At 38.3% G+C, this 27169-nt stretch overlaps 1 non-coding gene across 1 annotated transcript; it reads right to left on the bottom strand.

The window, feature by feature from the left end:
* Nucleotides 1-16149: 16149 nt before the first annotated feature.
* Nucleotides 16150-16252, bottom strand: LOC112578588. The gene has a single exon (XR_003102931.1). It is a non-coding gene; the product is annotated as a U6 spliceosomal RNA (small nuclear RNA).
* Nucleotides 16253-27169: the final 10917 nt, after the last annotated feature.

The raw sequence follows: 27169 nt of genomic DNA on the forward strand, positions 1-27169 counted from the left end.
CTGTTGATGAATGGTTGAGAAGTTTTTGTTTATTGGCTTTGTAAGAAACTTCATAAAAGTTCTGTTTTTCTAAGGAAAAATTTTTCTAAGAAAAAATGTCTAGCCTTTTTCTAAGAAAAATACTAAAAAAAAAAGTTGCACAATATGAGTTAAATTTCACACCACAAATAGCTTGCTTGTCATTTAGCAATGTGGATTCTTCTAAATGATAGTTTCTTTAGATAAAATGAGATTTTTAGCTCAGAGAATCAGGAATTGGTTATCACAGAACTCTAATGAGACTGAGGGGGGTAAATAAATAGTATACAGCATATCATCATGTTCTCTACTACTTAATCTAAAAACTATAAATATATAGTAAGATTCATGACTTTAATATAAAAGTCAATGGTTATTGTTACTTAGGGGGGAAAAGACACTGGTTTCAAAATGCCAGCAATTAGACATCTGCACTGGTGAGATACTAAGGAAAATATTGTTAAATTCTATAGAAGACAACACTTAGAAAAATATAACTAGTAAATCTCTGTATATGCACAGTAAAATTACCATAAAATTAATCTTAAATAGATGATTATGATAACCTGTGATCTTGCCATAATAATTTTATGAGAAATATACTGCAAGTTCTAATGTCATATATTTTAAGAAATTTGTTTAGAAACTGCAATTAAATAATCCAGAAATAATTAATTCAGAAGACAACCCATTAAATTATAACCCTCCCCACTGGTTAACTTAGTGCCAAATGTATTGTTTAATTTATCATTTCTTAGTATTTTTAGAGGGCCTGAAGGCAGAGAATGAAGTAGTAATAAATAGGGAATAGTGGATAATTAGAGAAGGAAATGTGGAACAAAATTACTAAGGGCTTTAGGTGAAGTTCATTATTACTATTTAATAGTGCCCAAGAGCATTCGATCAAATTATGGATCAAGTTTAAAAGTGTGCTGAATGAAATCCTTGTGGAGGAGAGTTTCTAGCTTTTTTCCTTTAGGATTCAACTTAGTGTTATAAAATATATTCAAAAATCTCTCTCATAAATCATGTTTTGACCAAGCCTTACAGAGAACCACTTTGGGGGAATCGTGTTTTATACTGGGGGTCAAGGCACACATATTATTAATAGGATAAGAGAGATTATTTAAAAAAAAATGGAAACAATGAGAGAGAAAAATAATCTAAGCATCTAAGTTTAGTTGGCAGTGGGCTGTCTGCCACACAAACTGTGACTATTACATGATTAAGCAGTAAGACACTTCAGGGGTTACTGGTTAAGTGACATATTTTAAGTACAGCCCTAAGGCCATTTAATGTGTGGGGAAATCTTGTCTTTCTAACTGTACAGATTCCTCTTTTCTTTTGGCTCACCCTAGAGCATCATATTATCATTATTAAACTTTTAACAGGTACAAATACATAATTTATTTGTTTTTCTTATTTTGTTTTATTTCATTAGCATAGTCATGATTGTGCAACCTATGAATACTAACCAGTCCATGTGTTATAGAGGTATTCCTCCCAATTTCTTAAGTATAGCCAGTTTATTTAGGTAATGAGTTGGAGATGTGCAGTTTCTCTATACACTGCACAGAACTAGGGAATGGAAATTTGTAACCTGTTTCAACTATATGCTGCAGACTAAGTAACATAATGGGACATTCTACTGGGACTAATAATAACAATATTAATATTAACAATAGCATGTGCTTATTTCTTGAATTCTAAGAAATCTATGCCTTATTCATGTACAGCTTGACTTCATGTCTATCATGGTGCTAAGTAACAGAGACTAAGACCAAATTTCAACATATTTTGTTTATGGAGGAAATAAATAGCACTATTTCAAGTTTCTTCAATATTAATGGTAGCTACACTATTGAATACATTTTAAAAAAATCTATGAAAATGATTTCCTAGTTGTTGTCTAACCTGAGCCAAAAAAATAGATTTTGGTCACTTATTTTATAAGAGTAGTATTTTGGGGAACAAATATTCAAAGCAAAAAAGAGAAAAGAGTTGATAATGACATTTAATGAGTAGAAAAATCTCACAGCTAAATTATCCAACTTTATAAATCACTTATTAGTTGATAACTAGTACTAGCTCGATATGATTCAATCACTATTTCTAAACTATTCCCCTTGGACTAGGCACTGTGTGCTAGAATCTGAGGATATGGTTAATAAGTCTTAAACTCTGTGGGTGTAAAACAACTAGAAAAGGGAGATACCTACTCATCTATTTATAAATTACATGTCCTTCAAAAGATATCCACAAAGAGATCATGAAAGACCAAAGTAAAAGAAGACTTTACTGAAGAGTTATCATTTGACACAGACCTTGAAGTATTTGGTTTAGATTTCTCCTCATTGAGATAGGAGATCAGAGGTTCTAAAACACAGCACTAGAAATGGCACAGCTTATTTATGACAGCAGGGAGCAGTCCAGTTACTGATAGAGATTGAGTAGTGGATGAAATAAAAGCTGTGCCCTCTTACATGATTTTTAAGTCCAATGCTAAAATAATCAAAAGTGTCCATTCATAATGGGATGTTATGGAATAATTTTGAAAAGAGAATGGTGAGGCTTATTTTCCTTTCCTAAAGAAAATAAATATATATAAAAAATGGGTTATAGGTAAAAAGGGATGGACTTAAAGAATTATCATATAAATAAGAATATGACCATATTAAATGAGAAAAAAATAAGTACTTAATATATAATTATTTGGAGGGAAATAAGAACCATCAAAAAGAGACTGATAGATGTTTATTGCATTGTATTCAAGATATAGATAATTACAGTTTGTAGTGAATTTATAGAATCTATGCACAAGAATTAAATGTGCCTAGGCTAGTGCCAACAAAGGTCCATCTAGTCAAGGCTGTGGTTTTCCAGTGGTCATGTATGGATATAAGAGTTGGACTGTGAAGAAAGCTGATTGCCGAAGAATTGATGTTTTTGAACTGTGGTGCTGGAGAAGACTCTTGCGACTGCAAGGAGATCCAACCAGTCCCTCCTAAAGGAGACCAATCCTGGGTGTTCATTGGGAGGAGAGACTGATGTTCAGGATGAAACTCCAATACTTTGGCCACCTCATGTGAAGAGTTGACTCATTGGAAAACACCCTGATCCTGGGAGGGACTTGGGGCAGGAGGAGAAGGGGACGACAGAGGATGAGATGGCTGGATGGCATCACCGACTCGATGCACATGACTTTGAGTGAACTCCGGGACCTGGTGATGGACAAGGAGGCCTGGTGTGCTGCAATTCATGGGGTTGCAAAGAGTTGGACACGACTGAGCTGAACTGACTGAACTGAACTGAGGGTAGTGGGACATTAGGCCAGCTAATAAGGATGATTGTTGGTTTGAAATGGAAGGTATGAGTGGACTGGCACACTATTTATTATGAATGGGAAAACTAGTTATGAGCAGCTTTGGAGGGCATGAGGGTAGTAAAGTTTGAAATCATTAACCTGAGGTACTTGTTTTGTTGTTTAGTCATGAAGTCATGTCCAAATCTTGCGCACCCAATGGACTCTAGCTACCAGGATCCTCTGTCCATGGAATTTCCGAACCAAGAATATTGGAGTAGGTTGCCATTTCCTATGCCAGAGGATCTTCCCAACTCAAGGATCAAACCCAAGTCTCCTACAGTGCAGACCAATTATTTACCACTGAGCCACCAAGAAGCTCTGAGGAGCTTGTTAGTTATTTAGATAAAGGTGACAGGTAGATGCTTTACTGATTTGGGGTCTGAAAAAGCTTATGAAATATACCATGCCTGAACAAAATATCTTGAGAACCATGGTGTGAGTGTGTGTGTGTGTGTGTTGTGTGTGTGTGTATTAACTATGTTTATGATCAAGATCTTAAGAATAGATGAGGTTCTCTATAGGGAGGAGAGAATAAGATTGAGAAGCAACCCTCCCTGAGGTTCTCAGATGTTAGATTTTACAGGTGGAGTAAAGGATGAAATATCAATAAAAGAAACTGTTGATGAGGTTATATGCAAGCTAAGAAAAGGGATATATCATGAAAGAGAAAATGGCCAAACTTTCCAAATGCTGATTTGGACAAGGATATTTAGCAACATGGAGATCACTGTAAACCTGAAAAGAGATTCAGTAGAGCTTTGGTAATGAAAGTCACCTTGGAATTACTTGCTAAATAAATGAGAACGTGTAGATAGCAAGTGTAGATAGTATTGTCCAATTGTTTTGGATAAGATGAAGAACAGGAAATTAGGATGGTGGCTGGAGCAGATGATTGAAAGTTTATAATGTTCATCCATAATGTGCATCCCACATAAATTCAAAATCAATTTAGAGATAGACACAGAAGTCAAACAAATGGAATCATAATTATTGTGAAACATATTATTGATAAAGTTTTGCTTGGTTATGTGAGCAAACTATGCTGACCAATGGACTTGGCTAACATGCTCTGCCCCATTTCACCCTCCAAAAAGGTTAAACATTGAAACAGAATTCCTGAGGGTCAGTTTTAATTTTCTCGGCAGACATCCTTACCCAAAACAGTTGCTGGGTCCCAGTAGGAGTTGGGTGGGATAGCCCATGTGCTCACAGTCAGTAATCAGGAAAGCAGAATACAGACAAGCTATTAGAAATACTACTCACAGTAAATATCCGTGGCCACATCCACACTGAGTATTGGATGCTTTTACCTGCTACTTAAAAATTTTGATCATCCAGCATTCAGCAATTGCCTTTGGGAGCAAAAAACCCCAAAAATCCATCTTGGCTGCTTTCAAAACAAAAACTACAGCTTCATATGTAATTATGCTGGTTCCCAAAGAAGGCAGAGTAGAACTTTTCTCCAGAAAACACAGAGCTCATTAACTCCAATTCCATCATGCATCCAAGGTTGAAAATCTATTATCCATCCAAAATATCTCTAGCCATGTTCTTCAAATACTTTGTTCAGATGTCTCCAAAGAGATGAATGATACTAACTATTGCAGCACCAGCAATACAACAGTATCCCTCATTTGAGTAGATGTTTTATTACCCTGAAGGAGGGAAAATGTATTTCTCTGTCTTCCTTTGCTACTGATTCTTAGTTCTCTCAATATGCCTCGCCTTTCTAACACAATCAGTCTACAATCCATGGGGACACACTTGTAGTTCCACAAAGTCACTCTTATGGACCTATTTCAGTGAGAACGACTATACACGGGGGAACTGTGGGATGTTTCCACAAAGGAAGGAAGAAAGTTATAGAATTTGGGAAAAGTGACAAGTAGGTGAAACCTAACTGAAGCTGGGTTTGATAAGCTGAAAACAGAAATGGACTTTGTGTAACAGGGTAAACGTGAAGTCTAGATTGGAAAGTAGATGCAAGATCCTGGTTTCATGGAAACAATAAAATTGTCCAGAATACTATTATCTGCATCTCAGGACCTGGATTGAAAATTGAGGCTGGGCTCTGTAGTAAATGAGGTAGCTACCCAGGCAGGAGTGGCATGCTTCACTCTTCTATGCTTTCAAACCACAATGTTTCTGATGGTATGATTTCCAGGGGACAGCATTTCTCAATAATTAAGAAATCAGTAGTCACTAAAGAAGGTAGTTGTTATGACACTTTTCAGCTGCAGCTATCCTCAGAGACATACTGCTTCATGTTAACTTTGAGCTGGCCTTGTCTGTTATCCTAGCCTGATGAGTGAGAGAGCCAATTATAACTTTATCAGTACGTGCTAATTTTAATTTTCTCATTACTGATTTGTTACATATCAAGATCTCTTTATTTGCCATTTTTCTTAGTCTCGAATGGTCTTGGCTCACATCCTCACATGTGTCATCCCCCTTTACTTGTGTCAAATTTCATTGCCAGTGCTGTCTTTTCATCCTGTCTAAAATTTCAGCGTTTCCCCTGGAAACTTATTATCTCCTTCTCTGCATTACTTTTCTTCTTAGTCCTTATCACTATTCATTTACTTACTACAGAAAGCAGCTTCTAAAGTGGCCCCCAAAGATGCCCTACATCCTGATATTCTTTACCTGGTGTAATCTCTCCTTTCCATGTAGGCAGGATTTAATGACTCATTCCTAACAAAGAAAATATAAGAACCAATGGAATGTAGCTTTGAACATTATTTCCTCAAAAATGGTAGCTTCCACCTCTTCCTTTCAGAGGAAAGCAAGCTGCTATTTTGTGAATCACCCAGTGGTCAGGTTTATATGGCAAGGAAAGATGCCTCCAGCCAACAGCCAATAGTCCTGTGAAAGATCTTGCTAGCGAATTTTCTGACTGTGGCTGGGAATGAGAAGTTGTTATCTGCCTTATGAAAGATTTCGAGTCAGAAGCATCCTGAGTAGCTGCAACTGAATTTGTGACCCACAGATACTGTGCAATAGAAATTACTTAAGTGGTTTTCTTTTGGCATAAGTAATTCTACAGATAACTGTTGACACTTAGCTTGATTATCACTTCACCAACTAGAATGCATCCTCACTCAAGGACGCAGTGATTTTGATTTTTCTTTGTTGCTTAGAACTAGGAATGGCATTATAATTGCATATTAATGTATACTCATAGGTGTCCCAAATTTGGTATCCTGATAAGGAAGTAGACTGTGAGGTCTTAAAATACCAGGCTTATAATTTATACAAGGGTCACTTGTCTAATGACATAAGGATTATTTTCCAAAGAAAATCTTATTGACAATAGGTACAGAGAAAAGAATGGCCTGGAAATTAGCATGTCCTTTTGAAACATGTGAGGCACATTAAATATGGTGGATAATATTTTGCTTCTTGTCTAAATGAAGATATATACAACACAAGAGTTCATCAGCTCTACCTCAATCTTTCCTTCAATTCTCTGAGGTTACTTAAAAGAAGAAGACTTAAACAAATTTTGTACTATCAGTTTGTGTTCAGTCATTCAGTGTGTCCAACTCTTTGCAACCCAATGGGTTGTTGCACACCACGCTTCTCTGTCCTTCACCAACTCCCGTAGCTTGTTCAGACTCATGTCTATTGAGTCTATGATGCTATCCAACCATCTCATCCTCTGTCGTCCCCTTCTCCTCCTGCCCTCAATCTTTCCCAGCATCAGGGTCTTTTCTAGTGAGTCAGCTCTTTGCATCAGATGGCCAAAGTATTGGAGCTTCAGCTTCAACATCACTCTTTCCAATGAATATTCAGGACTGATTTCCTTAAGGATTGACAAATTTGATCTCCTTGCAGTCCAAGGGGCTCTGAAGAGTCTTCTCTAACACTACAGTTCAAAAGCATCAATTCTTCAATGTTCAGCTTTCTTAATAGTCAAACTCTCACATCTATAATATGACTACAGAAAAAAACATAACTTGGACAATACAGACATTTCCTGGCAAAGTGCTGTCTCTGCATTTTCATATAGTCTATATTTGTCACAGCCTTTCTTGCAATGGGCAAGCATCTTTAATTTCATGGCTGCAGTCACCGTCCACAGTGATTGATACATATAGCAACTTAACAAGTATACAGTCCTGAGGAACCACAGCATGTATCCATTGGCTACTGAATTCTGGCTCTATATGCCAATAATAAAGAAAGTGGTTTCACAAATTGATATATACTATTAAAGTAGCATGTATTTTTGAAATTACAACAATTTTCCCTATTCCAGTTCTGGTCATTCCAGTTCTCTTATTAATCAAGTTTCTGTATGTGTGGGGAATAGTTTCTAGGACCTTCTCTCTATAGCTGCTAAGTCACTTCAGTTGTGTCCAACTCTGTGCAACCCCATAGACGGCAGCCCACCAGGCTCCCCCATCCCTGGGATTCTCCAGGCAAGAACAATGGAGTGGGTTGCCATTTCCTTCTCCAATGCATGAAAGTGAAAAGTGAAAGTGAAGTCCCTCAGTCGTATCCAACCCTCAGCGACCCCATGGATTGCAGCCTTCCAGGCTCCTCCGTTCATGGGATTCTCCAGGCAAGAGTACTGAAGTGGGGTGCCATTGCCTTCTCCTCTCTCTATCAGATCAGATCAGTCTCTCAGTGGTATCTGACTCTTTGCAACCCCATGAATTGCAGCAAGCCAGGCCTCCATGTCCATCACCAACTCCCGAAGTTCACAGAGACTCACGTGCATCGAGTCAGTGATGCCATCCAGCCATCTCATCCTCTGTCGTCCCCTTCTCCTCTTGCCCCCAATCCCTCCCAGCATCAGAGTCTTTTCCAATGAGTCAACTCTGCGCATGAGGTGGCCAAAGTACTGGAGTTTCAGCTTTAGCATCATTCCTTCCAAAGAAATCCCAGGGCTGATCTCCTTCAGAATGGACTGGTTGAATCTCCTTGCAGTCCAAGGGACTCTCAAGAGTCTTCTCCAACACCACAGTTCAAAAGCATCAATTCTTAGGTACTCAGCCTCCTTCACAGTCCAACTCTCACATCCATACATGACCACAGGAAAAACCATAGCCTTGACTAGATGAACCATTGTTGGCAAAATAATGTCTCTGCTTTTGAATATGCTACCTAGGTTGGTCAAACTTTCCTTCCAAGGAGCAAGTGTCTTTAAATTTCATGGCTGAAGTCACCATCTGCAGTGATTTGGGAGCCCAGAAAAATAAAGTCTGACACTGTTTCCACTGTTTCCCCATCTATTTCCCATGAAGTGATGGGACCGGATGCCATGATCTTTGTTTTCTGAATGTTGAGCTTTAAGCCAACTTTTTCACTCTCCTCTTTCACCTTCATCAAGAGGCTTTTTAGTTCCTCTTCACTTTCTGCCATAACGGTGGTGTCATCTGCATATCTGAGGTTATTGGTATTTCTCCCGGCAATCTTGATTCCAGCTTGTGTTTCTTCCAGTCCAGCGTTTCTCATGCTGTACTCGGCGTATAAGTTAAATAAGCAGGGTGACAATATACAGCCTTGACATACTCCTTTTCCTATTTGGAACCAGTCTCTTGTTCCATGTCCAGTTCTAACTGTTGCTTCCTTACCTGCATACAAATTTCTCAAGAGGTAGATCAGGTTGTCTGGTATTCCCATCTCTTTCAGAATTTTTCACAGTTTATTGTGATCCACACAGTCAAAGGCTTTGGCATAGTCAATAAAGCAGAAATAGATGTTTTTCTGTAACTCTCTTGCATTTTCCATGATCCACCAGATGTTGGGAATTTGATCTCTGGTTCCCCTGCCTTTTCTAAAACCAGCTTGAACATCAGGAAGTTCACGGTTCACATATTGCTGAAGCCTGGCTTGGAGAATTTTGAGCATTACTTTACTAGCCTGTGAGATGAGTGCCATTGTGAGGTAGTTTGAGCATTCTTTGGCATTGCCTTTTTTTGGGATTGGAATGAAAACGGACCTTTTCCAGTCCTGTGGCCACTGCTGAGTTTTCCAAATGTGCTGGCATATTGAGTGCAGCACTTCATAGCATCATCTTTCAGGATTTGGAATAGCTCAACTGGAATTCCATCACCTCCATTAGCTTTGTTCGTAGTGATGCTTACTAAGGCCCACTTGACTTCACATTCCAGGATGTCTGGCTCTAGGTCTGTGATCACACCATCGTGATTATCTGGGTTGTGAAGATCTTTTTTGTACAGTTCTTCTGTGTATTCTTGCCATCTCTTCTTAATATCTTCTGCTTCTGTTAGGTCCATACCATTTCTGTCCTTTATCGAGCCCATCTTTGCATGAAATGTTCCTTTGGTATCTCTGATTTTCTTGAAGAGTTCTGTAGTCTTTCCCATTCTGTTGCTTTCCTCTCTTTCTTTGCATTGATCGCTGAAGAAGTCTTTCTTATCTCTTCTTGCTATTCTTTGGAACTGTGCATTCAGATGTTTATATCTTTCCTTTTCTCCTTTGCTTTTCACTTCTCTTCTTTTCACAGCTATTTGTAAGGCCTCCTCAGACAGCCACTTTGCTTTTTTGCATTTCTTTTCCATGGGGATGGTCTTGATTCCTGTCTCCTGTACAATGTCATGAACCTCATTCCATAGCTCATCAGGCACTCTATCAGATCTAGGCCCTTAAATCTATTTCTCACTTCCACTGTATAATCATAAGGGATTTGATTTAGGTCATACCTGAATGCTCTAGTGGTTTTCCCTACTTTCTTCAAGTTAAGTCTGAATTTGGCAATAAGGAGTTCATGGTCTGAGCCACAGTCAGCTCCTGGTCTTGTTTTTGCTGACTATATAGAACTTCTCCATCTTTGGCTGCAAAGAATATAATCAATCTGGTTTCAGTTTTGACCGTCTGGTGATGTCCATGTATAGAGTCTTCTCTTGTGTTGTTGGAAGAGGGTGTTTGTTATGACCAGTGCACTTTCTTGGCAAAACTCTATTAGTCTTTGCCCTGCTTCATTCCGTATTCCAAGGCCAAATTTGCCTGTTACTTCAGGTGTTTCTTGATTTCCTACTTTTGTATTCCAGTCCCCTATAATGAAAAGGACATCTTTTTTGGGTGTTAGTTGTAAAAGGTCTTGTAGGTCTTCATAGAACCATTCAACTTCAGCTTCTTCAGCATTACTGGTTGGGGCATAGACTTGGAATACTCTTATATTGAATGGTTTGCCTTGGAAACGAACAGAGATCATTCTGTCATTTTTGAGATTGCATCCTAGTACTGCATTTCGGACTTTTGTTGACCATGCTGGCTACTCCATTTCTTCTGCGGGATTCTGAGGGATTCCTGCCTGCAGTAGTAGATATAATGGTCATCTGAGTTAAATTCACCCATTCCAGTCCATTTCAGTTCACTGATTCCTAGAATGTTGACATTCACTCTTGCCATCTCTTGTTTGACCACTTCCAATTTGCCTTGATTCATGGACCTGACATTCCAGGTTCCTATGCAATATTGCTCTTTACAACATCGGACCTTGCTTCTATCACCAGTCACATCCACAGCTGGGTATTCTTTTTTCTTTGGCTCCATCCCTTCATTCTTTCTGGAGTTATTTCTCCACTGATCTCCAGTAGCATATTGGGCACCTACTGACCTGGAGAGTTTCTCTTTCAGTATCCTATCATTTTGCCTTTTCATACTGTTCATGGGATTCTCAAGGCAAGAATACTGAAGTGGTTTGTCATTCCCTTCTCCAGTGGACCACATTCTGTCAGATCTCTCCACCATGACCCACCCATCTTGGGTTGCCCCAAGGGCATGGCTTAGTTTCATTGAGTTAGACAAGGCTATGGTCCTAGTGTGATTAGATTGACTAGTTTTCTGTAAGTATGGTTTCAGTGTGTCTGCCCTCTGATGCCCTTTTGCAACCTCTACCATCTTACTTGGGTTTCTCTTACTTGGGCGTGGGGTATCTCTTCATGGCTGCTCCAGCAAAGCACAGCCAATACTCCTTACCTTGGAGGAGGGGTATCTCCTCACTACCACCCTTCCTGACCTTCAATGTGGCATAGCTCCTCTAGGCCCTCCTGTTCCCACACAGCCTCAGTGTGGGGTTGGTCCTCCCGACCACCGCCCCTGGCCTCGGGCTTGGGGGTGTGGGGTAACTCCTCTCGCCCGCTGTCCCTAACCTCGCAGGCGGCGGTGATGGGAGCACTAAAGCACAGGCGGCTGCGACGGGCACACTAAGCACAGAGGAGGAACTACCCCATGTCCGAGGTCAGGGGCAGAAGCCGGGAGGACCCCATGCACGAAGGGCGGCAGCCAAGAGGAGTTACCCCATGTCCGAGGTCAGGGGCAGCGGCCGAGAGTGCCAGACTGCCACGGCACAGGGACGGCTGAGAGGAGCTACCCCACGTCAGAGGTCGGGGGGTGGGGGGGTGGCCGAGAGGAGATACCCTCTCTCTATAGAATTATTTAATTTTGCTATCTCTGTCCAAATATATATGCTATCTTGAAAACTCTACCTTCATGTAAAAATCTTAATAATTTACACATTCTTGGGTGTAAGTTCACTGGAAAAGGTTTGTTGATCATGAATTTCATTGACATGAATCTAGAGATAAGTCAAAAAGAAAAAATATATTTAAAATGTGGAGTCCAACCTTATGTAAATTTCTTGCACATATTTATTTATAGACACTATATTTTTGTTATTACTGGTATTATTTTAAAAAATATATATTCTTTATTAGTAGTGAATAAATTTGAAAATGACAATAATGCCATTATAAAAAGAAATTTTTAATTTTGATGTAACTAAATGTATTGCTTCACCTTGTCATTTGTTCTGTAAAAGTTTTATGCAAGAAGTTTCTTTTCTGCCTCTAAGACACTAAAGTTTTTCTTAATTTTCTTTATTAACTTTGTGGTTTAGCCTTCAAAATTAAATATTCAGTCAATCTAGGTTCCAGCCTTGTGTGACACATTTGATTAAGTTTCTTTTTCTCTACATAAAGAGCTAGGTTTCCTGATGTAATCTACTGAAATTCTCTTTCTTAAATGATTTATGGTAACACTTTAATGTATACAAGAAGGCTATCTATAAATGGTCGGTTTTCAGCTTTCTATTCTTTCAATTGGTTTATTAGTGTGTTGTCAAACATGCTAAATCTTAAAACATATGGCATGGTATAGTATACTGTAGCATGTCTTACATTAGCTTCTTTTTAAAATATCTACTGGGCTCTTTGTGTATTCTTAAACTTCTCTATATATTTATTAACAATTTTCAAGTTTCTCAAAAACAAAAATTATTGAAATTAGAACTCCATAAAATTTACATAAATTTAAAACATAGGCAACAGAATTGAATATGTCTAACAGAAAAAAATTTACTTAGAATATACAAAAAATTCTTCAAATTAACAATAAAGACACCAAAACTATAATAGAAAGTATATAAACAGTGTATATAGGCCCTTTACAGAAAAAGAAACCAAAGGAGTCACTAAGCATATGAAAAAGTGTTCAAAATCATTGGCATTAGAAATAGTGATTAAAGCAAACCTGGGTTATCATTTTATACCTCAATTACTGTCGAATTAGAGTACTTTATAATTCCAAGTGTTAATAGGATTGTGTGAAATTGTAAAATCCCCTTGATCACAGGGAGATCATAAATCCAAATATGATAGTTTATGCTCAGCACAAAGTAAGTGTTCAGTTGTGGTTCAGTTGGTAAGTCTTCTCTGACTCTTTGAAACTCCATAGATTACATGGGGCTTCTCTGTCCTCCACTCTCCCTGAGTTTGCTCAAATTCATGTCCATTGAGTCATGTTAACTATGTCTTCCTCTGCTGCCCCCTATTGTGTCTAGCTCATGAAAAAGTACATTGTAAGAGAACATGTCAACTTGAACAATAACACAACTATTAAATTACCTTGCTCAATAAGGGTAATAAGGCAAGCCAATATCTTTGATTTCCTAAAAATCATATTAGGATAAAGTATTGATGCATTCCTTAAACAGATATAAAGATATGTATATAATTAACTTTTTATAGACATAAACAATTTGAAGCATGTGCACAATGAATAAATAGTACATATGAGATCTATTGGGATGTTTTTATAACCATTGAGGGAAGTGACCAACAAGAAAAAACACAGATTTAAATCTCTTAACTTTGGTACCTTTTTTATTTTTTTTTTCTTTTCTCTGACTTTTTCCTTTCACTAGTTATTAACTTTACACAATTCAATATCACTTAAAATTTCTATTTAACCAAAACTAATTTTACACTCCATAATATATTCGTTTTACATGTATATCAGCAAAACTCTAAATTCACTTATTTTAAAGTACACAAAAAATATCTTCTTTCTTCAAGATGATAGACATCCATGTCATTATATAGCGTGCAAGGGGCAGCAAGGAAATGAATATGAAATCAAAGTACGGATCAGAGTGGTCCTGACTCCAGAGGAAAAATGGACATGCCAAGAGGACAACAACTAGCAGAGTTGAAAGGAACTATGCAAAAATCAAAGCAGTAATACATTTCGCTAGATACAACCAGCCCTTGTTATCAGTAGATGAATTGAAATCTCTGTTTTTCTTTAGGGATAAGACTAGAAAATGAAAATGACAACAGGCAAATGAAAGGTAGTATAGGAAAAAAGAGTGACTCTGCAGTTTCTTGTAATGAATTCCATTTTATTTCAGTGAATTTGTTCATGGGTTTTCAGTAAATTGTTTCATTTCAAAAAATTTTATACAATTACTGTGCAACCAAACTCCACAAGTAATATTTATAATGATTTCCCCTAGTGCACAGAATCATTTCAAAGATTTTTTTTTTTTAGTTATTTCTTAAGCAAACAGAAGTAGATAGGCCAAGCACATGCTATCATCAGAAAAATCTACAATGCACTTAAAAAGTTAAATTAGAAAGATCTAAATAAAGAACAAAAAGTGTGAACAAAAACCTAGTTCTTCTTATTCTAAATGCTGCATTGCTGCCATAACTACATTCTGACATGACAATATTAGAAAACTGGTAGCAGTCTAGGTAATTGAGCAGATGAAAAATAAACCATATTTAAATTTTCATGTCTAGTAAAAGAACAGTTTATCACACTAAATCTGTCATCTTCTGACAGTGTTGGTGATATGCTATGAAGCAGTTCAAAGCAAAAGATGACCCTGTGTGTTTAATAAACATATATCTGGCCTTAGAAGAGTTCTAGAATTATATCCCGGAGAAGGCAATGGCACCCCACTCCAGTACTCTTGTCTGGAAAATCCCATGGACTGGGGAGCCTGGTAGGCTGCAGTCCATGGGGTCGCTAAGAGTCGGACAAGACTGAGCGACTTCACTCTCACTTTTCACTTTCATGCATTGGAGAAGGAAATGGCAACCCACTCCAGTGCTCTTGCCTGGAGAATCCCAGGGACAGGGGAGTCTGGTGGGCTGCCGTCTATGGGATCGCACGGAGTCGGACACAACTGAAGCGACTTAGCAGCAGCAGCAGCAGCAGAATTATATCCGGAGAAGGCAATGGCACCCCACTCCAGTACTCTTGCCTGGAAAATCCCATGGACGGAGGAGCCTGGTAGGCTGCAGCCCGTGGGGTCGCGAAGAGTCCGACACGACTGAACCACTTGACTTTCACTTTTCACTTTCATGCATTGGAGAAAGAAATGGCAACCCACTCCAGTGTTCTTGCCTGGGGACGGGGGAGCCTGGTTGGCTGCCATCTATGGGGTCGCACAGAGTCAGACACAACTGAAGCGACTTAGCAGCAGCAGCAGAATTGTATCATTATTTGTGAGACAAATATAAATTAAATTATGGTATAACATCCGGGATTCCCTGATAGCTCAGTTGGTAAAGAATCTTTCTGAAATGCAGAAGACCCTAGTTCAATTTCTGGGTCAAGAAGATCCACTGGAGAAGGGATAGGCTACCCACTCCAGCATTCTTGGACTTACCTCGTGGCTCAGATGATTTAAAAAAAAAAAAAAATCTGCCTGCAATGCAGGAGACCTGAGTTCAGTCCCTGGATTGGGAAGATCTGAAGAAGGGAAAGGCTACCCACTCTAGTATTCTGGCCTGGAGAATTCCAGGGACTGTACAGAACATGGGGTTGCAAAGAGTTGGACATGACTGAGCAACTTTTACTTTCATAATGTGTCAAACATCTCTTCTTGTAAGTACAGAATTAAAAGATTTTGGTTCTTTAGCAAAAGAACATTGAAATTGGGGAGGAGACAGTTCTAGCAAAAAGGCAAGAGACTCAGAAATAAATTTTGAATGTACCAGCATATAAAACTGGAAGACAGTTTCTCTATAAACAAGAAATGCATTCTTAGAAATGACCCTGTAAGATTAAAAAAAAAAAAAAAAAAGTCCTACCATGGCTTTTATTACAAATGGTTTATTTATTTTTCAGTATAGTCCATATATTAATCTATTATACTTGCTCAACTTTAAAACAAGAAAAAATCAAATAATAATATGTTATATCTTGTTCTTCTAATTATTTTTCTTTTTTTTTATACAAAGTTAAAGAAAATGGGGAACAATGATGCAATATAATGAAATCTCTACAAACTGAATGTATTTTTTGTAAGCTTATTTTGCATATATATGTACTTAGCTATTTTAACAATTTTGTATATATATATATATATACTTAGTTATCTTAACAAAATTTAATAAATTTTGTGGTGCAAATTCCATTCATTACATTGTGCAACAATCACCACTATCTATTCCTAAAATTTTTCATTACTTTAACAAAAACTCTGGAGTGAATAAACAATAAAAAATAGACACCACTTCACAAAATAACATGTTATTCTTGCACGGGTACCATGCTAAGCTTCTTTACATCATTACAGTTTTTGTGCATATGCTTCTGAAGCAAACACTGGCATGTGTTTGTTTGTTTGATTTTTCCTCAAAATAATTACCCTGTAGAACTTCAGAAAATCCACCAAATGGAATGATGGCATTCTGTTGAGTTACTACTAGGAATAATTTGAATTTTTTATTTAAACCCTGCCTCTTGTCTCCTTGATGGTCGCCTTCTGAATAGAGCTGTTTCTACAAAAATCCAGTACCACAAAATGGCTTCTATCCAGGTCAGACAGCTCAAGTCCTTGCTCTGTAACAACAATGACAAATTTAATGAATACAAATTAATACGTATTCAGTATCAGTTCAGTCACTCAGTCCTGTCCGACACTTTGCGACCCCATAAATAGCAGCACGCCAGGCCTCCCTGTCAATCACCAAATCCCGAAGTTCACTCAAACTCATGTCCATCAAGTCAGTGATGCCATCCAGCCATCTCATCCTCTGTTGTCCCCTTCTCCTCCTGCCCTCAATCCCTCCAGCATCAGAGTCTTTTCCAATGAGCCAACTCTTCACATTAGGTGGCCAAAGTATCGGAGTTTCAGCTTCAGCATCAGTCCTTCCAAAGAACACTCAGGACTGATCTCCTTTAGGATAGACTGGTTGGATCTCCTTGCAGTCCAAGGGACTCTCAAGAGTCTTCTCCAACACCACAGTTCAAAAGCATCAATTTTTCGGTGCTCAGCTTTCTTCACAGTCCAACTCTCACATCCATACATGACCACTGGAAAAACCATAGCCTTGACTAGATGGACCTTTGTTGGCAAAATAAGATCTTTGTTTTTCAATATGCTATCTAGGTTGGTTATAACTTTCCTTCCAAGGAGTAAGCGTCTTTTAATTTCATGCCTGCAGTCACCATCTGCAGTGATTTTGGAGCCCAAAAAACTAAAGTCTGACACTGTTTCCATTGTTTCCCCATCTATCTGCCATGAAGTGACCAGACCAGTTGCCATGATCTTAGTTTTCTGAATGTTGAGCTTTAGCCAACTTTTTCACTCTCCTCCTTTCACTTTCATCAAGAGGCTCTTCAGTTCCTCTTCACTATCTGCCATAAGGGTGGTGTGATCTGCATACCTGAGGTTGTTGATATTTCTCCCAGCAAGCTTGACTCCAGCTTGTGTTTACAGCCCAGTGTTTCTCATGATGTACTCTGCATAGAAGTTAAATAAGCAGGGTGACAATATACAGCCTTGATGTACTCATTTTCCTATTTGGAACAACTCTGTTGTTCCATGTCCAGTTCTCACAGTTGCTTCCTGAACAGCATAGAGGTTTCTCAAGAGGCAGGTCAGGTGGTCTGGTATTCCCATCTCTTTCAGAATTTTCCACAGTTTATTGTGATCCACACAGTCAAAGGCTTTGACATAGGCAATAAAGCAGAAATACATGTTTTTCTGGAACTCTTTTGCTTTTTCCATGATCCAGTGAATGTTGGCAATTTGATCTCTGGTTCCTCTGCCTTTTCTAAAACCAGCTTGAACATCAGGAAGTTCACAGTTCACACACTCCTGAAGCCTGGCTTGGAGAATTTTGAGCATTACTTTACTAGCGTGTGAGATGAGTGCAATTGTGAGGTAATTTGAGCATTCTTTGGCATTGCCTTTCTTTGGGATTGGAATGAAAACGGACCTTTTCCAGTCCTGTGGCCACTGCTGAGTTTTCCAAATTTGCTGGCATATTGAGTGCAGCACTTCATAGCATCATCTTTCAGGATTTGAAATAGCTCACCTGGAATTCCATCACCTCCAGTAGCTTTGTTCATAGTGATGCTTTCTAAGGCCCACTTGACTTTACATTCCAGGATGTCTGGCTCTAGGTGAGTGATCACACCATCGTGATTATCTGGGTCATAAATATCTTTTTTGTATAGTTCTTCTGTGTATTCTTGCCATCTCTTTTTAATATATTCTGCTTCTGTTAGGTCCATATCATTTCTGTCCTTTATCGAGCCCATCTTTGCATGAAATGTTCCCTTGGTATCTAGAATTTTCTTGCAGAGATCTCTAGACTTTCCCATTCTGTTGTTTCCTCTCTTTCTTTGTATTAATCACTATGGATGGCTTTCTTTTTTTTATTATTTTTTTTAATTTTTAAACCTGAAACATTGTATTAGTTTTGCCAAACATCAAAACGAATCCACCACAGGTGTACATGTGCTCCCCATCCTGAACCCTCCTCCCTCCTCCCTCCACACACCATCCCTCTGGGTCGTCCCAGTGCACCAGCCCCAAGCATCCAGTATCGTGCATTGAACCTGGACTGGCAACTCGTTTCATACATGATATTACACATGTTTCAATGCCATTCTCCCAAATCTTCCCACCCTCTCCCTCTCCAACAGAGTCCATAAGACTGTTCTGTACATCAGTGTCTCTTTTGCTGTCTCGTACACAGGCTTTCTTATCTCTCCTTACTATTCTTTGGAACTCTACATTCAGATGCTTATATCTTTCCTTTTCTCCTTTGCTTTTCACTTCTCTTCTTTTCACAGCTATTTGTAAGGCCTCCTCAGACAGCCATTTTGCTTTTTTGCATTTCATTTTCATGGGGATAGTCTTGATCCCTGTCTCCTGTACAATGTCAAGAACCTCTGTCTACAGTTCATTAGGCACTCTATCAGATCTAGCCCCTTAAATCTATTTCTCACTTCCATTGTATAATCATAAAGGATTTGATTTAGGTCTTACCTGAATGGTCTAGTGGTTCTCCACATTTTCTTCAATTTAAGTCTGAATTTGGCAATAAGGAGTTCATGGTCTGAGCCACAGTCAGCTCCCAATCTTGTTTTTGCTGACTGTATAGAGCTTCTCCATCTTTGGCTGCAAAGAATATAATCAGTCTGATTTCTGTGTTGATCATCTGGTGATGTGCATGTGTAGCGTCTTCTCTTGTGTTGTTGGAAGAGGGTGTTTGCTATGACCAGTGTGTTCTCTTGGCAAAACTCTATTAGACTTTGCCCTGCTTCATTCTGTACTCCAAGGCCAAATTTGCCTGTTACTCCAGGTGTTTCTTGACTTCCTACTTTTGCATTCCAGTTCATTATAATGTAAAGGACATCTTTTTTTGTATGTTAGTTCTAAAAGTTCTTGTAGGTCTTCATAGAACCATTCAACTTCAGCTTCTTCAGCGTTACTGGTTGGGGCATAGGCTTGGATCACTGTGATATTGAATGGTTTGCCTTGGAAACGAACAGAGATCATTCTGTCATTTTTGAGATTGCATCCAAGTACTGCATTTAGGACTCTTTTGTTGACCATGATGTATTAGTTAGGTGCATTTTGTTATTTGAACCACATAAAATTTTCAACATTGAACTACGAAAATACATTTTTTTAAATTTTCATTATATTTTTTCTTTCACAAACTATTTTGTTTTCTTCCATTCTTTTTCATTACATTGGAAAACCATAATTGTAATATACACATATATTTTGTGGCACACGCATGTGTATGTGTGTGTGTGTATATGTTAGTCACTCAATCATGTCCAACCCTTTGCAACACCATGAACTCTAGCCCACCAGGCTCCTCTAATCATGGGATTTTCCAGGCAAGAATACTGGAGTGGGATATCATTTCCTTCTCCAAGAGGTACTATTATAAATATAAAAAATGTATTTATATCTATATATAGTATTTTTTTCTGTTCCTGGATAATTCATCTTTTTAATATTTCTATATGTCTCATTTTGCATTTGGTCACTCAAGATCAGTTTCTTTAAGTTGATGTATGATGATATATGTTTATGGAATGTATGGACATGAGACATAATTTATCCACTTGTCAAGTGATGGGTTATCTAAGCTGTTTTTACTGTTGAAAAATTTATGTACACAATATCATATGTGTGTATATAAAAATACTGAAATATGCACACATATATGTATGCCTATAATAAACATCTATCTATATATATTAAAATAGTCAAAAATAAAAAAGATAAAATTATATTTGAGGAAATATGTTTCAAAGCTAAAAAGAAATATAAATATGTAAAATATAAGTAATATGATTTATAGATTTGAAACCTAATAAGAAGCTCTAGAAGACTGAATGGGAAATATTGGGAGAAAAAAAGATTAAAGAAATAATAGAAAAAATATTTAGATATGAAAATCACATATTTGTTTCTAAAGGTTATACTCAATAATCAAAATGAAAAGCAAAATATCTAGAAGAGCAGAGCAGATCAGATCAGTCCCTCAGTCGTGTCCGACTCTTTGCAACCCCATGAATCACAGCACACCAGGCCTCCCTGTCCATCACCAACTCCGGGAGTTCACATAGACTCATGTCCATGGAGTCAGTGATGCCATCCAGCCATCTCATCCTCTGTCGTCCCCTTCTCCTCTTGCCGCCAATCCCTCCAACCATCAGAGTCTTTTCCAATGAGTCAACTCTTCATATGAGGTGGCCAAAGTACTGGAGTTACAGTTTCAGCATCTTTCCTTCCAAAGAAATCCCAGGGCTGATCTCCTTCAGAATGGACTGCTTGGATCTCCTTGCAGTCCAAGGGACTCTCAAGAGTCTTCTCCAACACCACAGTTTAAGAGCATCAATTCTTCGGTGCTCAGCCTTCTTCACAGTCCAACTCTCACATCCATACATGACCACAGGAAAAACCATAGACTTGACTAGATGGACCTTTGTTGGCAAAGTAATGTCTCTGCTTTTGAATATACTATCTAGCTTGGTCATAACTTTCCTTCCAAGGAGTAAGCGTCTTTGAATTTCATGGCTGCAGTCACCATCTGCAGTGATTTTAGAGTACCCAAAAATGAAGTCTGACACTGTTTCCCCATCTATTTCCCATGAAGTGGTGGGACCGGATGCCATGATCTTGGTTTTCTGAATTTGAGCTTTAAGCCAACTTTTTCACTTTCCACTTTCACTTTCATCAAGAGGCTTTTGAGTTCCTCTTCACTTTTTGCCATAAGGGTGGTGTCATCTGCATACCTGAGGTTATTGATAGTTCTCCCAGCAATCTTGATTCCAGCTTGTGTTTCTTCCAGTCCAGCGTTTTTCATGATGTACTCTGCATAGAATTTAAATAAGCAGGGTGACAATATACAGCCTTGACATACTCCTTTTCCTATTTGGAACCAGTCTGTTGTTCCATGTCCAGTTCTAACTGTTGCTTCCTGACCTGCATACAAATTTCTTAAGAGGCAGATCAGGTGGTCTGGTATTCCCATCTCTTTCAGAATTTTTCACAGTTTATTGTGATCCACACAGTCAAGGCTTTGGCATAGACAATAAAGCAGAAATAGATGTTTTTCTGAAACTCTCTTGCTTTTTCCATGATCCAGTGGATGTTGGCAATTTGATCTCTGGTTCCTCTGCCTTTTCTAAAACCAGCTTGAACATCAGGAAGTTCACAGTTCACACACTCCTGAAGCCTGGCTTGGAGAATTTTGAGCATTACTTTACTAGCGTGTGAGATGAGTGCAATTGTGCGGTAGTTTGAGCATTCTTTGGCATTGCCTTTTTTTGGGATTTGAATGAAAACGGACCTTTTCCAGTCCTGTGGCCACTGCTGAGTTTTCCAAATTTGCTGGCATATTGAGTGCAGCACTTCATAGCATCATCTTTCAGGATTTGAAATAGCTCACCTGGAATTCCATCACCTCCACTAGCTTTGTTGGTAGTGATGCTTTCTAAGGCCCACTTGACTTCATGTTCCAGGATGTCTGGCTCTAGGTGAGTGATCACACCATCGTGATTATCTGGGTCATGAAGATCTTTTTTGTACAGTTCTTGTTTGTATTCCTGCCTTCTCTTCTTAATATCTTCTGCTTCTATTAGGTCCATACGATTTCTGTCCTTTATCGAGCCCATCTTTGCATAAAATGTTCCTTTGGTGTCTCTGATTTTCTTGAAGAGATCTCTAGTCTTTCCCATTCTGTTGGTTTCCTCTATGTCTTTGCATTGATCCCTATAGAAGGATTTTTTATCTCTTCTTGCTATTCTTTGGAACTCTGCATTCAGATGTTTATATCTTTCCTTTTTCCTTTGCTTTTTGCTTCTCTTCTTTTCACAGGTATTTTTAAGGCCTCCCCAGACAGCCATTTTGCTTTTTTGCATTTCTTTTCCATGGGAATGGTCTTGATCCCTGTCTCCTATACAATGACACAAACCTCATTCCATAGTTCATCAAGCACTCTATCTATCAGATCTAGGCCCTAAAAACTATTTCTCACTTCCACTGTATAATCATAAGGGATTTGATTTAGGGCATACCTGAATGGTCTAGTGGTTTTCCCTACTTTCTTCAATTTAAATCTGAATTTGGCAATAAGGTGTTCATGGTCTGAGCCACAGTCAGCTCCCTGTCTTGTTTTTGCTGACTGTATAGAGCTTCTCCATCTTTGGCTGCAAAGAATATAATCAATCTGGTTTAGGTGTTGACCATCTGGTGATGTCCATGTAGAAAGCTCTCATTAAATTTTAAACATCAACAATAAAGGGATCTTAAAAACTCGCTGAATGGTATAAAACAAAGTCATTTACAAAATAAAAGTGAATTTAAGTCAGACTTTCTGCTGGGAATGGCAGTTTCCTTGTTCATGTACCTTGTCCATGTTTTGGCATCCAGTGGGCCAGTTAATACTGGGCCTTGGGCTTGCAACACTTTCTTTTCAAGAGCTAAGAAACCCATGTAGCCTGTTCTGAGATTATCACTTTAGGAGGGAATATCTTAGCCTGTTTCAGGCTAAAAGGATGCCCACTTTTTCTTTGCTTGAAGTATGCACTACATATGACCCCTGGCCAACAGTTCTATCTGCCTTTAACAAGGAAGGCTCATATATACAAATTTCCGTATGTTGTTCTCCAAGAGAAATCTGCTGGCCTTGAAGCTCCTATGTACACTCCTGAAGCTGATCTTACTATGTCTCTTGTCTCTATCAATAAGCATCGGTCCATCCACTGCTTGACTGTGTTGAGTTCTTCTTAATGAATCTCATACCAAGGTGCAGTGGGCAAAAGTGTTTAGAGTCCTCTTCTGGGAGCAGTGATCTGTGCACAATAATTTCCTCAACACTTTCCAGGAGCAAAATTGGGTGGTGGTAGAAAATGGGACAGTAATATCAAAGTTCCTACTTTTATTTTATTATGGTTTTAGGAAAATGTATATATTAGTGAACTAAAAATGAAAAATTATAAGTGTAACACAGGAAATTTTAATAGTAGAAAAGAAAATATGGGACAAGTACAGGATGGCATATATTTATCTTAAAATGTGGAGAGTTATGAGATATGTTAAATGTTTGTTGCTTAAAAAACATATGTTTGAGCATAATATCCAATAAAACAATGTTATAACCATCAGAAATACAACTAAACGAACTAATAATTTATTTACTAGGTCAAGGGAACAGTGTAAATCATTTAATGCCTCATTGTCTAAAGTCATTAAGATTGTGCACCTAATTTGACTCATTCCAGTATATGTGGGGAGGGGGTTTCTCCACACGACTCAGAAAGTCTTAGTCACCAGTTGAGTGTCCAACAATCCAACCTAATTTTGACACTATCTACCTGAAGATAGCATCAGATCCATCAGTTAAGGACTCAGTCCTACGAGTCTGACCTTTACCTCCACTTTGGGTACCAATTGCAAGTCCAGGTTGTTACCTGTGCTTCTGTATCATCTGGCTATGGATTGAAGGTTACAATGACCTCCTCTTTGGTTCCATAAATTTGTTTGCAGAACTCAGAGAAATATTTTACTCAATTCAGAAACAACCACATGGACGTTCACTTAGGGCAAAGTATGGGGAAAAGGCAAGGAGATTCCATACCTTTTCTGAATACACCACTCTCTCCTAATGTCCTTGGGTTCACCAACCTGGAAGCTCTCCAAATCCCATCCTTTTTAGTTTTTATGGAAACTCAATTACATAGTCATGATTGCTTGATTAAATCAATGGCTATTGAGGATTAATCCAATTCTCAGCCCCTATCCCCTCCCAGAAGATCATGGGGTGCAAATGAAAGTGCCAACCCATTGCCATCACTGGGTCCCTGGGTGATGGGCACCCATCCTTAGGTGTGGCCCAAAGCTCACTTCATGACAAAGGACATTATAGCTTTAATCATTTAGGAAATCCCAAGGGTTTTAGTCTCTCTGTGCCAGAAACACAGATGAAAACTATATATATATTTGAATCAGAATAATGCAGTTGTTAAATCAAAAGTTAGGTACAAATATTTTACAGAACACAGTTGTTAATAGGTATAACTATTTTACAGAGTTATTGAGATAAGTATGAGAAAATAAGTGAAAAGGGTTAAAAGAGGTAGATTCTGATGAATCACGCTGTGTTTGGATACCAAAAAAACCCTGATATTGACTTTTCATTGTAATTTCTTTTGTCATTTTTATGTCACACCATAAGCATATTGTACTTGGAGAAACATGTAATTAACATAAAACTAATGGAGGAAAAATGTATACCAATTGACCTGAAATCCAGGAAAATTATGTGAAGCTTCTATGGGCAGAGGAGCCTGGAGAGCTACAGTCCTTGGGGTCGCAGAGTCTTACACGACTCACAGAAAAAGTATTAGGTCTATTAATCTAACAGCAGTCAAGAATACTACCAAATCACCACGAACCTCACTATTTAAATTCCATTACTTTTAATTTCTCAACATTTATGTTTTTAAATTTTGTTCTTTCAAGTGCTATAGCAACTTATACTGGGGTCAAACTTAACAAAGTAAAGCTGCTTAAACTATATGGAAACTGTTTTATACAAGAGCCCACTCTTTACATATCTTTCTTTAGCTTTGTTCTAACTTCATTCTTTTGAACACAGTTGACCAGTTTTCTCAGCACCACTTGTTGAAGAGACTGTCTTTTCTCCATTATAAATTTTTCCCTCTTCGTCAAAGACAGATCAGATCAGATCAGTCCCTCAGTCGTGTCTGACTCTTTGCGATGCCATGAATCACAGCACGCCAGGCCTCCCTGTCCATCACCAACTCCCGGAGTTCACTCAGACTCAAGTCCATCGAGTCAGTGATGCCATCCAGCCATCTCATCCACTGTCATCCCCTTCTCCTCCTGCCCCCAATCCCTCCCAGCATCAGAGTCTTTTCCAATGAGTCAACTCTTCGCATGAGGTGGCCAAAGTACTGGAGTTTCAGCTTTAGCATCATTCCTTCCAAAGTAATTCCAGGGCTGATCTCCTTCAGAATGGACTGACTGGATCTCCTTGCAGTCCAAGGGACTCTCAAGAGTCTTCTTCAACACCACAGTTCAAGAGCATCAATTCTTCGGCGCTCAGCCTTCTTCACAGTCCAACTCTCACATCCATACATGACCACAGGAAAAAAAAATAGCCTTGACTAGACGAACCTTTGTTGGCAAAGTAATGTCTCTGCTTTTGAATATGCTATCTAGGTTGGTCATAACTTTCCTTCCAAGGAGTAAGCGTCTTTTAATTTCATGGCTGTAGTCGCCATCTGCAGTGATTTCGGAGCCCCAAAAAATAAAGTCTGACACTGTTTCCCCATCTATTTCCCATGAAGTGGTGGGACCAGATGCCATGATCTTGGTTTTCTGAATGTTGAGCTTTAAGCCAACTTTTTCACTCTCCACTTTCACTTTCATCAAGAGGCTTTTGAGTTCCTCTTCACTTTCTGCCATAAGGGTGGTGTCTCTGACTGTGTGGATCACAATAAACTGGAAAATACTTCAAGAGATGAGAATACCAGACCACCTGATCTGCCTCTTGAGAAATTTGTATGCAGGTCAGGAAGCAACAGTTAGAACTGGACATGGAACAACAGACTGGTTCCAAATAGGAAAAGGAGTTCGTCAAGGCTGCATATTGTCACCCTGTTTATTTAACTTCTATGCAGAGTACATCATGAGAAATGCTGGACTGGAAGAAACACAAGCTGGAATCAAGATTGCCCGGAGAAATATCAATAACCTCAGATATGCAGATAGGTGTCCATAAGTGTGTACATTTCTCTCTGGTCTTTCTATCTTGTTCCATTTGTCTATATTTCTGTCTTTATGCCAGTACCATACTGTCTTAATGAAAATAGCTTTGCAGTTTAAATATATATATATATATTATTAAGTGTTTATATGGTGATAAGCTCAAAGATTACTAAAATGAGTTTTTGCTTTGAAAAAGTGTAGTATATTTTTCATACTAACACTTTTTTAATATTCAGTATCCATTTAAGCTACCTGCTTTAAAATAATACACTTTACTTAGTAATAAATTTAAAGCCATTCTTCATATGTCTATTTTGTCATGTGTTATTTCATATCATGAAAGTTTGCTGATTTTCATATGGTACACAATATGTCCTCTGAATGAGGTTTATGTCTAGAAGTGGAAAATATATACTGTAATAATGAAACATGTAATATTCAATATCTTCTTTTGTAAACATGACCCAAACATTAAATCTTGAATTGCAACATTCTAAAATGTTTCCTATTTATTTACTGCTTTACTATCATTTTGTTCTGATTTCTTTATAACTTTATAACTTTCCTTAAGGTTGACTCCTCTCAAATTCCTACATCTACCCTCATCTTAGCATTATGTGAATACAGTCATTTATTTTTCTTATAAGGCCCTTGCTTTTCAGTCTCCTCCTCTGCCTATACTCATCCCCCAGAAAACCACTTTTCCTTAAAATCAGTCACAAATATCAGCTATTTTCAAGTGATGAGCTGTAACACCTTCTAACCCCCAATTTTCAGACTTTCTTACATAACTCAGATTCACCCTCAACAACATTAAGCTCCTCTCCACTCCATTTTAACAATATAGTTGCCAAGACACTTGCAAAAATCTTAATGTGCTCCATTTGTGAAATCTGAATTGTGGATTTGTACTTTCTGACTAATCCATCATTTCAGGGGCATCACTCTGCTTCATAATATATGGG

This window comes from Bubalus bubalis, chromosome 13, assembly GCF_019923935.1.
Source record: "Bubalus bubalis isolate 160015118507 breed Murrah chromosome 13, NDDB_SH_1, whole genome shotgun sequence".
Lineage (NCBI taxonomy): Eukaryota > Metazoa > Chordata > Mammalia > Artiodactyla > Bovidae > Bubalus > Bubalus bubalis.